Source organism: Piliocolobus tephrosceles, chromosome 3 (assembly GCF_002776525.5).
Source record: "Piliocolobus tephrosceles isolate RC106 chromosome 3, ASM277652v3, whole genome shotgun sequence".
Classification (NCBI taxonomy): domain Eukaryota; kingdom Metazoa; phylum Chordata; class Mammalia; order Primates; family Cercopithecidae; genus Piliocolobus; species Piliocolobus tephrosceles.
This window is the reverse complement of record NC_045436.1, coordinates 132,051,970-132,062,815: the sequence shown is the minus strand read 5'-3', so window position 1 is coordinate 132,062,815 and position 10,846 is coordinate 132,051,970. Positions and strand designations below refer to the sequence as shown.

At 42.3% G+C, this 10,846-nt stretch overlaps 1 non-coding gene across 1 annotated transcript; it reads right to left on the bottom strand.

The window, feature by feature from the left end:
• Positions 1 to 9,811: 9,811 nt before the first annotated feature.
• LOC111526508 lies at positions 9,812 to 9,916 on the bottom strand. The gene has a single exon (XR_002726384.1). It is a non-coding gene; the product is annotated as a U6 spliceosomal RNA (small nuclear RNA).
• Between the last annotated feature and the right edge of the window lie 930 nt (positions 9,917 to 10,846).

The following is a 10,846-nucleotide window of genomic DNA, read 5'->3' as shown; positions in this document are numbered from 1 at the left end:
CACGATCATCTCAATAAATGCAGAAAAACTATTTGACAAGATCCAACATCCTTTCACGATTTATTAAAAAAAAAAATAGACAACACTGGAAATAGAAGGAAACTTCTTCAACTTGATAAAGAGCATCTGAAAAATCCACAGCTAATATCATATTTAATGATGAAAAATGAATGTGATCCCTTTAAGATCAGGAACCAAACAAGGGTTTCTTATCTCATTCCTTCTATTCAACACTGTGTTCTACAGTACTATATTGTTGGCTATAGCTGGGACAATTAGAAAAGAAAAAGAAATAAGAGGCATTAATCTTAGAAATGAAGAAGTAAAACTGTATTTGCAGATGCCATGATTGTATATATAGAAAGTCCTAAGGAATACACACAAAGAAAGCTATTAGACTAATAAACAAGATTGTATAAGGTTATAGGATGCAAGGTTAGAGTTTTTGGAATATCAATTGTATTTCCATACTCTAGCAATTTATAATCTAAAAATGACCTTAGGAAAACAATTCCATTTACATAGCATCAAAAAGAATAAACTACTTAGGAATAAGTTTAACCAAGGAAGTGAAAGAATGTACACTAAAAATGACAAAATGTCATTGAAAGAAATTAAAGAAGATTGAAATGATGGAAAGACATCCCATGTTCATGGGCTGGAAAACATAATATTGTTAAGATGACAGTACTCCCCAAATTGAGCTACAGATTCCATGTGGTCCCCATCAAAATCCTAGCTGTCTTTTTTTCCCCCAGAAATTAGCAAGTGAATCCTAAAATTCATATGGAATTGCAGGGGACCCAGAATAGCCAAAACATTATTGAAAAAGGAGAACAAAGATGGAAGACTCACACTTCCTATTTAAAACACTTACTACAAAGCTACAGTAATCTAAACTGTGCGGTACTGGTATAAGGATAGATATATAGATAATGGAATTAAATTGAGAGTCCAGAAATAAACTCTTACATTTGTGGTCAATTGATTTTCATTAAGAGTGCTAAGACAATTCAATGGGCAAAGAAGAGTTTTTCAACAAATATTTCCGAGACAATTGGGTAGCCACATGGAAAAGAATGAAATTGGACCCCTTTTTACATCATATACAAAAATTAACTCAAAATGGATCACAGACCTAAATGTAAGAATTAAAATTATAAAACTCTTAAAAGAAAAAGTAAATTTCTGTGACCTTGAATTAGGCAGTGGTTTTTTAGGTACCAAAAGCACAAGCGACAAACAAAATTAAATTTTGTGTTACAAATGATACAATCAAGAAAGTTATAAAACAATCCACAGAATGGATGGAAATTTTTGTAAATCATATTCAGAATAGGTAAAAATAAAAAACAAAACTCCCACAACTCAATAATAAAATGACCTTCTCTCCCAATTTTTTTAATGGGCAATTGATTCGAATAGACATCACTCCACAAAAGTTATAAAAATATCAATTAACACATTAACCATACTTGCTCAACATCATCAGCCATCAGGGAAGTGCAAAACCACAAACGAGATACTATTTCACACCCATTATGAAGGCTACAACCAAAAAAGACAGACAATAACAAGTGTTGATGAAGATACGTAGGGATTGGAACCCTCACACATTGCTGGTGGGAATATAAAATATTAAAGGTTTAGGGTAATTTTTAGTCCTGATCCCATACCTTCACTTTATAAATGGGGAAAACAGGCTCAAAGAGGTGACAGTGCTATTAGTGTTAGAAATGTGACTACAATCCAAGCCTGCCCATTTTGCACATGGTAGTGCTTTTTTCTTGATAGCCCCATTCCCCATCTCCACCTCCTTCCTTTGTCTAATTCCTCTCCATCCTTGAGTTTTCTGCACAAATGTGCCTTCCTTAGGAGAGCAAGCTTTCTCTGATTCCCTCAGCCTAGATCAGGCCCCTCCCCCTGACATTGTTCTCACAGCTTCCTTGACCTTTCCCTAAAAGTAAGCCTTGTGACTTACCATTCATTGTATTTCCAGCCTCTGACGCTGGGCCTGGCACGTAGCAGGTATTCAGTAAGCATTTATTCAATGAATGAATGCATGATTATTGCTCTTCACCATACTGACTTTTCCCACTGGACAAGTCAGTGTCCATCTAATTTGGCCTCCAGTTTCCCACCTTGGTAAAGAGTATCACAGTCCCTCTGATCTGCTGGAAAAGGAAGAATCCACAGTTGGTGTCATGAGACATCATGTCACCAGTGGAATTATAGTGAAGTGCAGGCTCCCTGCTTATCATTGTGTGCATTGATTCACCTGATCTTGCTGCTTTTCAGAGGATGAAGTCAGAAAGGACCTGTTATACTTGATTGTTTATCCTCTATCCTTAGGAACATGGAATGTGCTGAAATTGAATAGGGAATGGTGAAAAGGTGCAAAACCCATTAAATAAAAATTAGGAACTAAGCAGGAAAATCAACAGAGCTGAGCTGAAGGAGTCTAGAGACAAAGAAGGTTGATGAATCAGTTATAGCAGGGGTCCCCAACCCCCAGGTGGTGAACCAGTACCGATCTGTGGCCTGTTAGGAACCAGGCCGCACAGCAGGAGGTAAGTGGCAGGCAAGGGGGCGTTACTGCCTGAGCTCCACCTCCTATCAGCTCAGCAGCGGCATTAGATTCTCATGGGAGCATGAACCCTACTGTGAACTGTGCATGTGAGGGATCTAGGTGGCGTTTTTATGAGAGTTTAATGCCTGATAATCTGAGGTGGAACAGTTTCATCCTGAAACCATCCTCCCACCCCCCTGCCCATGAAAAAATTGTCTTCCACAAAACCAGTTCCTGGTGCTGAAAAGGTTGGGGACTGCTGAGGTATAGCGATTCTGAGAGATACAATATGTTGTAAATGCAGCAGAACAGGAGCTAGGGACCTCTCGGGAAGCCAGCTGTTTCACTCGAGAGCTGTGTGACCCTCACCTAGCTAGCCCCTTCATCTCCCAGGATTACTAGAAGGACAAAAATGCACATGACATTGTGCTACCTGCAATAAAGCACTTTAAAAAGCAGGTTAGTATTAGTATTGAGATAAAGAGAATATTGATGACTACTATTTCCAGAGCATTAACCAGAGGAAAATTGATTCAAATGACAGCTACAGAGGTTTATGAAAAGATCTTTCTCCACATGGGGAAACGGAGTGGAATAAATAGCATGGAAGCCTGTGAAGTGGACTTTAGAGGCAAGTTCACTTGTCCTAGGTGCTATATAGACACAGGACTGAACTTACAGACTGCAGTAGATGACCCTCTGACTTCCAATTCTAAGATTCTCCCTTTGAGATTCCAAACTTTACTCCTCTTCCTTGAATTTGTATGACATACCCGGTTTCTTTTGTAATTAACAGATAATTTGGTACACTATAGCCTATCAAGTACCATATATTTTGATAGAATACCCGAGTTCTGGATGAGCCTCTAAGTCAGATAATCTGACTCCAGTCGCTTCCAGCAATTCTAGTTTGTTTGATGAGGATATTTAATTGCTCTTTAACATTTCATTTGAATGAGACTCACGAATCTATTTAGGAAGAAAACTGCTGATCAATTGCAATTGCCCCTGTTGTCATGGAAACAAGCTGAAATGGGACTATAATTATATTTCCTTATTCCTGAAGTGAATCCCTAATCATTGCCATAGTAATTACCCAATATCTATGGTCCCAAATGACATGATTCTTGTCCAAAAAAGACAAAGGATAAGGAATAGGAGGGCTGGCCTGAGGCATGCATTCACTGTGCAGCTGCAGAAAGCCTTCTCCTTTTTTGGATGGGAAGAATTTCCCTCTGTAGGCTCGCACTCCACAGTTGGATGATGTCAGCAGGTCTTAGATTGTGCCCAGTGCTTAGAAGAGTGGCTCAAAAGCTGTATCAGGTAGGATTTCAGTTGTAACAGAAATCAGAACTACTAGCATCTTCAACAGGAACCAAGTATATTGTCTGATGGACCAGAAAGTCTGGAAGACTTTCCAGGTTCCAAGGTTGGTTGATGAAATGGCCCAGCAACATCACCAGGATCCAGTCTGAGTCCCTTTTTCTCTGGCATCCTCGGGGAGTGGCCTCTTGTCCTCCAGTTTGTTTCCTCATGGTCACAAGATGACTGTCACAGTTCCAGGTGTCACAGGAGGATGACAAAGACCACGGACAGAAAGAAGTCAGTCCCTGTCTTGTATTATTGTGAATGTGGAGAACTTTCTCAGACATGCCTCTGCCTACCAAACTTCCCCTTGCTTTTCATTGTTCCTTTCGCATAGACGCTATCTTTAGCAGATAGTGGCACCAGACAACAGAGCTTAAAATGGAGACTGCTCTTCCTGACACCTCTCTGCTCTCCTTAGCACCAAGTGCCTAGTGGGTGGGAGACGGAGTAGCATGGCTGCAGGGCTAACTTAGTTTGTTTTCTTTCCTTTGCAACCTCTGTCTCTGCTCTGACCTTCCAATGTGCTGAGCTCCAGGCCGCAGACCCAGCATACACCTCTGTCTCATCTCTCCCATTCCTCCAGATAGGTATGAGCATAGAGCACTGGGCCTGGGTTTCGGCATCCCAGGACCATGGGGTGTGACATCCTTTGCTCTCAGGCAGCAGCACATGCCACCAAGAAAGAAGGGCAGCCTCCTGGGGAGAAGTAGAATCACAATACAGGGAGTTGTGCAAGTGAGTCATCCGTCCAGGTGAGCTAGACTAGAAGAGAGAATCCAGACGCAGACCTAGAAGCATAGTGTGGTAGCTGTTTTTTGGTCACTTAGCCATTAGCATCCAGTTCCCCTTCTCGAGTCAAGGTGACCCCCTGAAAGCTCCTTCCCTTTTAGGGAGTCGTCTTTACCTTGCTGTGTATAGCTCTGATAGGACATAGTGCCTGCTTCCTAGGACAGAAATCAAAAGGATCAGATTTTCCACCTCCATTCCCACTGCAGCCTGGCATAAGCCTGCAACCGAGCCTGGCCAATCACATGTTCTCCCTTAGGACTTTGACTTGGCAGGTGAGTCAAAGATGTAAGGAACACAACTTCTAGGAAGAGTAGTTACTGGCTCACTCTGGCCTAATGGTGGCTGTGGCTCCTGATGCCTAGGCTCTAGAACTCTCCTACCTAACTCCAGTGTTTTTCCAAGCCTGCAGTCTGGCTTCTTTTGTTCTGTGAGCCTCCACTATACTTCTAGTACATTTTCTTTAGGTTGAGTAAGACAAAGTTTCTGTTGCCTATAGCTCAGAATGGTAACTGACCCATGTAGACACCAGGAAACTAGATGTGAGAGAGAAGGTTTGAAATAGAAAGTGGGAAGCAAAGCCTGGAGCAGTTCCCTGGTTTAAGTTGAAAAGAAGGCTCAAAAAGCCTTGAGAGAGGCTGAACAGCCTCCTGACTTGCCTACCCATTGGCTTCTTGGAGCTTTGTGAAGTGACCTCATGGAAAACAGCCATGATCTGAACATATTCTGCATTTTCCCATAACACATCTGCATCACACTTTCCATTACCTCGGTGACCTCTCTACAGAAAACCCACCTAGTAAACCAACTCACCCTACAGTGGTTATCATTTTCTCATCCATTGAAAATGTTTGGTGGGGCACAGTGGCTCACACCTGTGATATTAGCACTTTGGGAGGCTGAGGTGGGAGGATTCCTTGAGCCCAGGAGTTTCAGACCAGCCTGGTCAACATAGTAAGAACCCATCCTAAAGTGAAACAAACAAACAAACAAAAAAGCTGACAAATTTGATAATAGAAAGCACTATGGGAAAAACAGATACTAGATGTGATCCCTGACCTCATGCCACACATAGTACTGGGGTGGAGATAAGATGGTATTACTATTGTCAGTAAAATCACATTGGCCAGGCACGGTGGCTCACGCCTATAATCCCAGCACTTTGGCATGCCGAGGCAGGTGAATCGCCTGAGGTTAGGAGTTCAAGACCAGCCTAACCAACATGGTGAAACCCCATCTGTACTAAAAATGTAAAAATTAGCCAGACGTGTTGGTGGGCGCCTATGATCCCAGCTACTTGGGAGGCTGAAGCAGGAGAATTGCTTGAACCCAGAAGACAGAGGGTTGCAGTGAGCCGACACGGTGCCACTGCACTCCAGCCTGGGCTACAGAGTGAGACTCTGTCTCAAAAAAAAAAAAAAAAAAAAAAAAAAAAAAAATCACATCTGTGTTTTGCTTTACAACATGCAAAGTACTTTTATGTTCTCTCTTGTTAAAGGCTTGATTACAATAACCATAACATCAAACAGTATGAGATTCATGCAAAGGGATTCCTGAGGGACAAAAGGGAGCAAGAAAAGGTATATGGGGTTGATAAGGTTTGAGCTGGACCTCAAAATACAGTGTATTAGTCTGTTTTCACACTGCTATAAAGAGACTGTGTGATTTATAAAGAAAAGAGGTTTAATGGACTCACAGTTCCACAAGCTTAACAGGAAGCATGGCTGGGAGGCCTCAGGAAGCTTACAGTCATGCTGGAAGGTGAAGGGGTAGCACACACATCTTACCATGGTGGAGTAGGAGAGACAAAGAGCGAAGGGGGAAGTGCCACACACTTTTCAACCATCATATCTTGTGAGAATGCACTCACTATCACAAGAACAGCATGAGGGAATCCACCCCCATGATCCAATCACCTCCCACCAGGCCGCCCCTCCAATTCAACATGAGATTTGGGCGGGGACACAAATCCAAACCACATCAGTGGGTAAGAACCGAATTGTGAGACTGGCACTGGGCAGTCCATGCAGCAGAAAAGCCTACGCGATAATAGAACCCAGTGATGGTATTTGAGGAACTGACAGGTCAGGTTTGCCTCTTGGGTGCTTGAAGTAGGGTGACATTAGATAATAACTTTTTTTTAAGAGACAGTGTCTTGCTCTGTCACAAAGGCTGGAGTGCAGTGGTGAGATCACAGCTCACTGCAGCCTCAAACTCCTGAATTCAAGCAGTCCTCCCACCTCAGCCTCCTGAGTAGCTGGGATGACAGGCATGGGCCACCACGCCCCATGAATTTTTTTTTTTTATTTTTAGAGACAGGGTCTTGTAGTGTTGTTGCCCAGGCTGGTCTCAGACTCCTGGCCTCAAGCCATCCTCCTGCCTTGGTCTCCCAAAGCACTAGGATTATAGGTGTGAGCCACCATGCCCAGCACTGCTTACACCATTCTTAGTGTTTTACATATCATAAATTTAATTCTAATGAAAACTCTGTGAGGTAGGTCCTATTATTATCCCCATTTAACAGTTAAGGAAACTTAGGCACCTGGAGGTTTAGAGACGTGCTGAAAGCCACACAGCTGTCAAATGGTAAAACTAGGTTTCAGAGGTAAGAACTAATCCCTAAGAGGTAAGAGGTAATCCCTACGCTACACAACCTCTGTTTCATAGAGCCAGAGTAGTTTAGAGCTCTGGCGTGAACAGCGTTAAATGCCAAGCAACCACTGCAGCTTTATTTGGGAGGGTTTTGGCACGAGGGAAACATCAGTGGTTTCTGAGCTGGCAAATTAACTCCTTTAAGGTTAATGGTAGGGGACTAGGTGCAGTGGCTCACGACTGTAATCCCAGCACTTTGGGAGGCTGAGGTGGGCAGATCACCTGAGGCCAGGAGTTTGAAACCATCCTGGCCAACATGATAAAATTCCATCTCTACTAAAAATACCAAAATTAGACCAGTGTGGTGACATGCGCCTGTAATCCCAGCTACTTGGGAGGCTGAGGCATGAGAATCTCTGGAACTCCAGAGGTGGGAGTTGCAGTGAGCTGAGATTGTGCCACTGTATTCCAGCCTGGGCGACAGAGTGAGAGTCTGTAAAAAAAAAAAAAAAAAAAAAAAAAAAAGGTTACTATAGGGTTTCAGAGAAAGCTGAATTGGAAATGATGTAACTTGGAGATGATTTACAGATGTCAATTATATTGCAATAGGATGGAGGTAAAAACAGGACAACAGTGACAATTATACACTCATTGATTTTCGACTGCTCTCAAGGTTCCTGCATTTATTTCTGCAGATTCCCACGAACATCTTATTGTGTGTTCAAGAGCAAGTCCTCTGGCTCCCACTGCCTGCCCTGGTCAGGGTGATGAGCATCATGCCAGTGACTTCCTCTCAGATGGTCCAGGAAAACAAAGTCTGCAACGGCTTCAACATAAAAAGTAATAATAAAAGCTTCACCTGAGCAAAGGTTACAGTATGTGAGCCCTAACCATTGCTGCTGGCATGCTTATTAGCATAATCATCCTATCCATGTACTATTCCAGCAAATTACGATGACCCCTCCAGGCCTCCACTGAGTTTGCTAAGCTCTTGACAACTTTAAGCACAGAAACAGGCCCTTCAAAATGCCCTGTATTTTGATGTATTTGCTGCCAAAGTGAGCCTGACAGTACTGTGTTATTTGTTCTATAACAGCCTTTTATTTTCTTTTATTTTTAGAGGCACGGCCTCTGTCACCTAGGCTGGAGTGCAGTGACGTGATTATAACTCACTGCAGCCTCGAATTCCTGGGCTCAAGCAATCTGCCTGCTTCAGCCTCCTGAGTAGCAGGGACTGTAGATGTGCAGCACTATGCCTGGCTGAATTTTTTTTTTTTTTTTTTTTTTTTAGATACAGAATCTCACTCTGTTACCCAGGCTGGAGTGAAGTGGCATGATTTTGGCTCAGTGCAACCTCCGTCTCCTGGGTTCAAGGGATTCTTCTGTCTCAGCCTCCCGAGTAGCTGGGTTTACAGGCATGAACCACCACGCCCAGCTAATTTTTATTTTTTTAGTAGAGGGGGTTTCACCATCTTGGCCAGGGTGGTGTTGAACTCCTGACCTCAGGCGATCTGCCCACCTCGGCCTCCCACAGTGCTGGGATTATAGGCAAGAGTCACTGTGCCCAGTCAACCTGGCTAATTTTTTGAATTATTTTTTGTAGAGATGGGCTCTTGCTATGGTTCCCAGGCTGATCTTGAATTCCTGGGTTCAAACTATTCTCCCTGCTCAAAGCGTTGGGATTATAGCCATTATCCAGCATGCCTAGCCCTAAAGTAGTCGTTTGGAGCCTCTAGGTAGAATCTTGGAGTTAATTCATCTAACTCTGGGTAAATGAAAGGAAAGAGGAGGTGGAGTAAAGGAGAAAGAAACACCAATGTGTGTTTCCTGCTGTCTTTCTAAACCCATAATGAGTTAGATCAGAGGGCTTAAATGTTTTAAGATGTAGGTAGAACAGGACCCTGTAAACCTCTGTGAGTTTTTCTTAGTGCTAAATGCATCTTCCCTTAGAATTGACTCAACCTATTCAAAGCCTCTAGTCTGTAGCTGAGAGTTTCTGGAGAGGGTTCATGATGTTTGAACCTTCTTGGGTAGGAGTTGCGTGGATGACACTCGAGGGGCTATTGTTCTGTGCATCAGGTACCAGGATCAGGTTTTCAAGAACTGACTTCAAAATTTCCCATGATTTTAGGCAAATGTCAAGGATGTTTCCTCTTTTCCTTTTTTCTCCCTCTTTTCTTAATTTCCTCCTCTTCTTCCTACCTTCCTTTTCCTACTCTTGTTTTTAAAAAAATTCCATTTTTATTTCAGATTCAGAGAGTACATGTATAGGTTTGTTACAAGGGTATATTACATGATGCTGAGGTTTGAGCTTCATTTAATCCTGTCACTCAGATAGTGAACAAAGTACCCAATAGGCAACGTATCAGCTCTTGCCCCCTGCTTCCTCCCTCTCTCCTATTAGAGTCCCCAACGTCTGTTGTTCCCATCTTTATGTCTGTGTGTTCCCAAGACTTGGCTCCCACTTACAAGTGAGAACATGCGATATTTAATTTTCTGTTTCTGCATTAATTCACCTAATTGCATGTCATCCTCGCACAGGGACCATGATAATCTTCTCCATATCCAGTTCCAGTTTTAGTGTATGTGCTGCTGAAGTGCTCTACTCTTCCTCTTCCTCTTCCTCCTCCTCTTTCTTTTACTTCTTTGGTCTTATGAGGTCACTACTGATCTTTACAGATATTGACTGTTTAATTTGGGTGGAGGAGATCAAGATGATATAGATCTTCTATGTGGAATGGGTACTTACGGCACACCTATTTACTCTTTCAGCCGTGTCTACACATAGATATGAGTCACAAGGCTGCATTCCTGTGTTTTTAAAATCTTCATCAGCACATTCATGTTCATTGCAGTCCTACTTACAATAGCCAAAAAGGAGAAACAACCCAAATGCCCATTGACGGATGAATGTATAAACGTGATATATATGTACAATGGAATTATTCATTCTTAAAAAGGAAGGAAATTCTGACACATGCTACAATGTGGATGAACTTTCAAAACATTATGCTAAGTGAAATAAGCCAGGCACAAAAGGACAGATATTCTATGATTCTATTTAAAGGAAGTACCTGAAATAGTAAAATTCGTAGAGACAGAAAGTACAATAGTAGTTGCCAGGCGCTGGGGAGAGGGGAGAATGGGAAGTTATTGTTGCATGGATATGAAGTTTCAGTTTGGGATGAGGATAAAGTTCTAGAAGTTGATAGTGGTGATGCTTTCATTATAATATGAGTGTATTTAATGCCACTGAACTGTGTACTTAAAAAATGTTAAAATGCTAAATTTTATGTTATATGCATTTTATTGTAATAAAATTTTGATCGATATTACATAAATATGAAAAAAATTATGGATGCTGGGATCCCACTTGGTATTGACAGATATTGTGTTTAAGAATTAAAATTAGGCCGGGCGCGGTGGCTCAAGCCTGTAATCCCAGCACTTTGGGAGGCCGAGACGGGCGGATCACGAGGTCAGGAGATCGAGACCATCCTGGCTAACACGGTGAAACCCCGTCTCTACTAA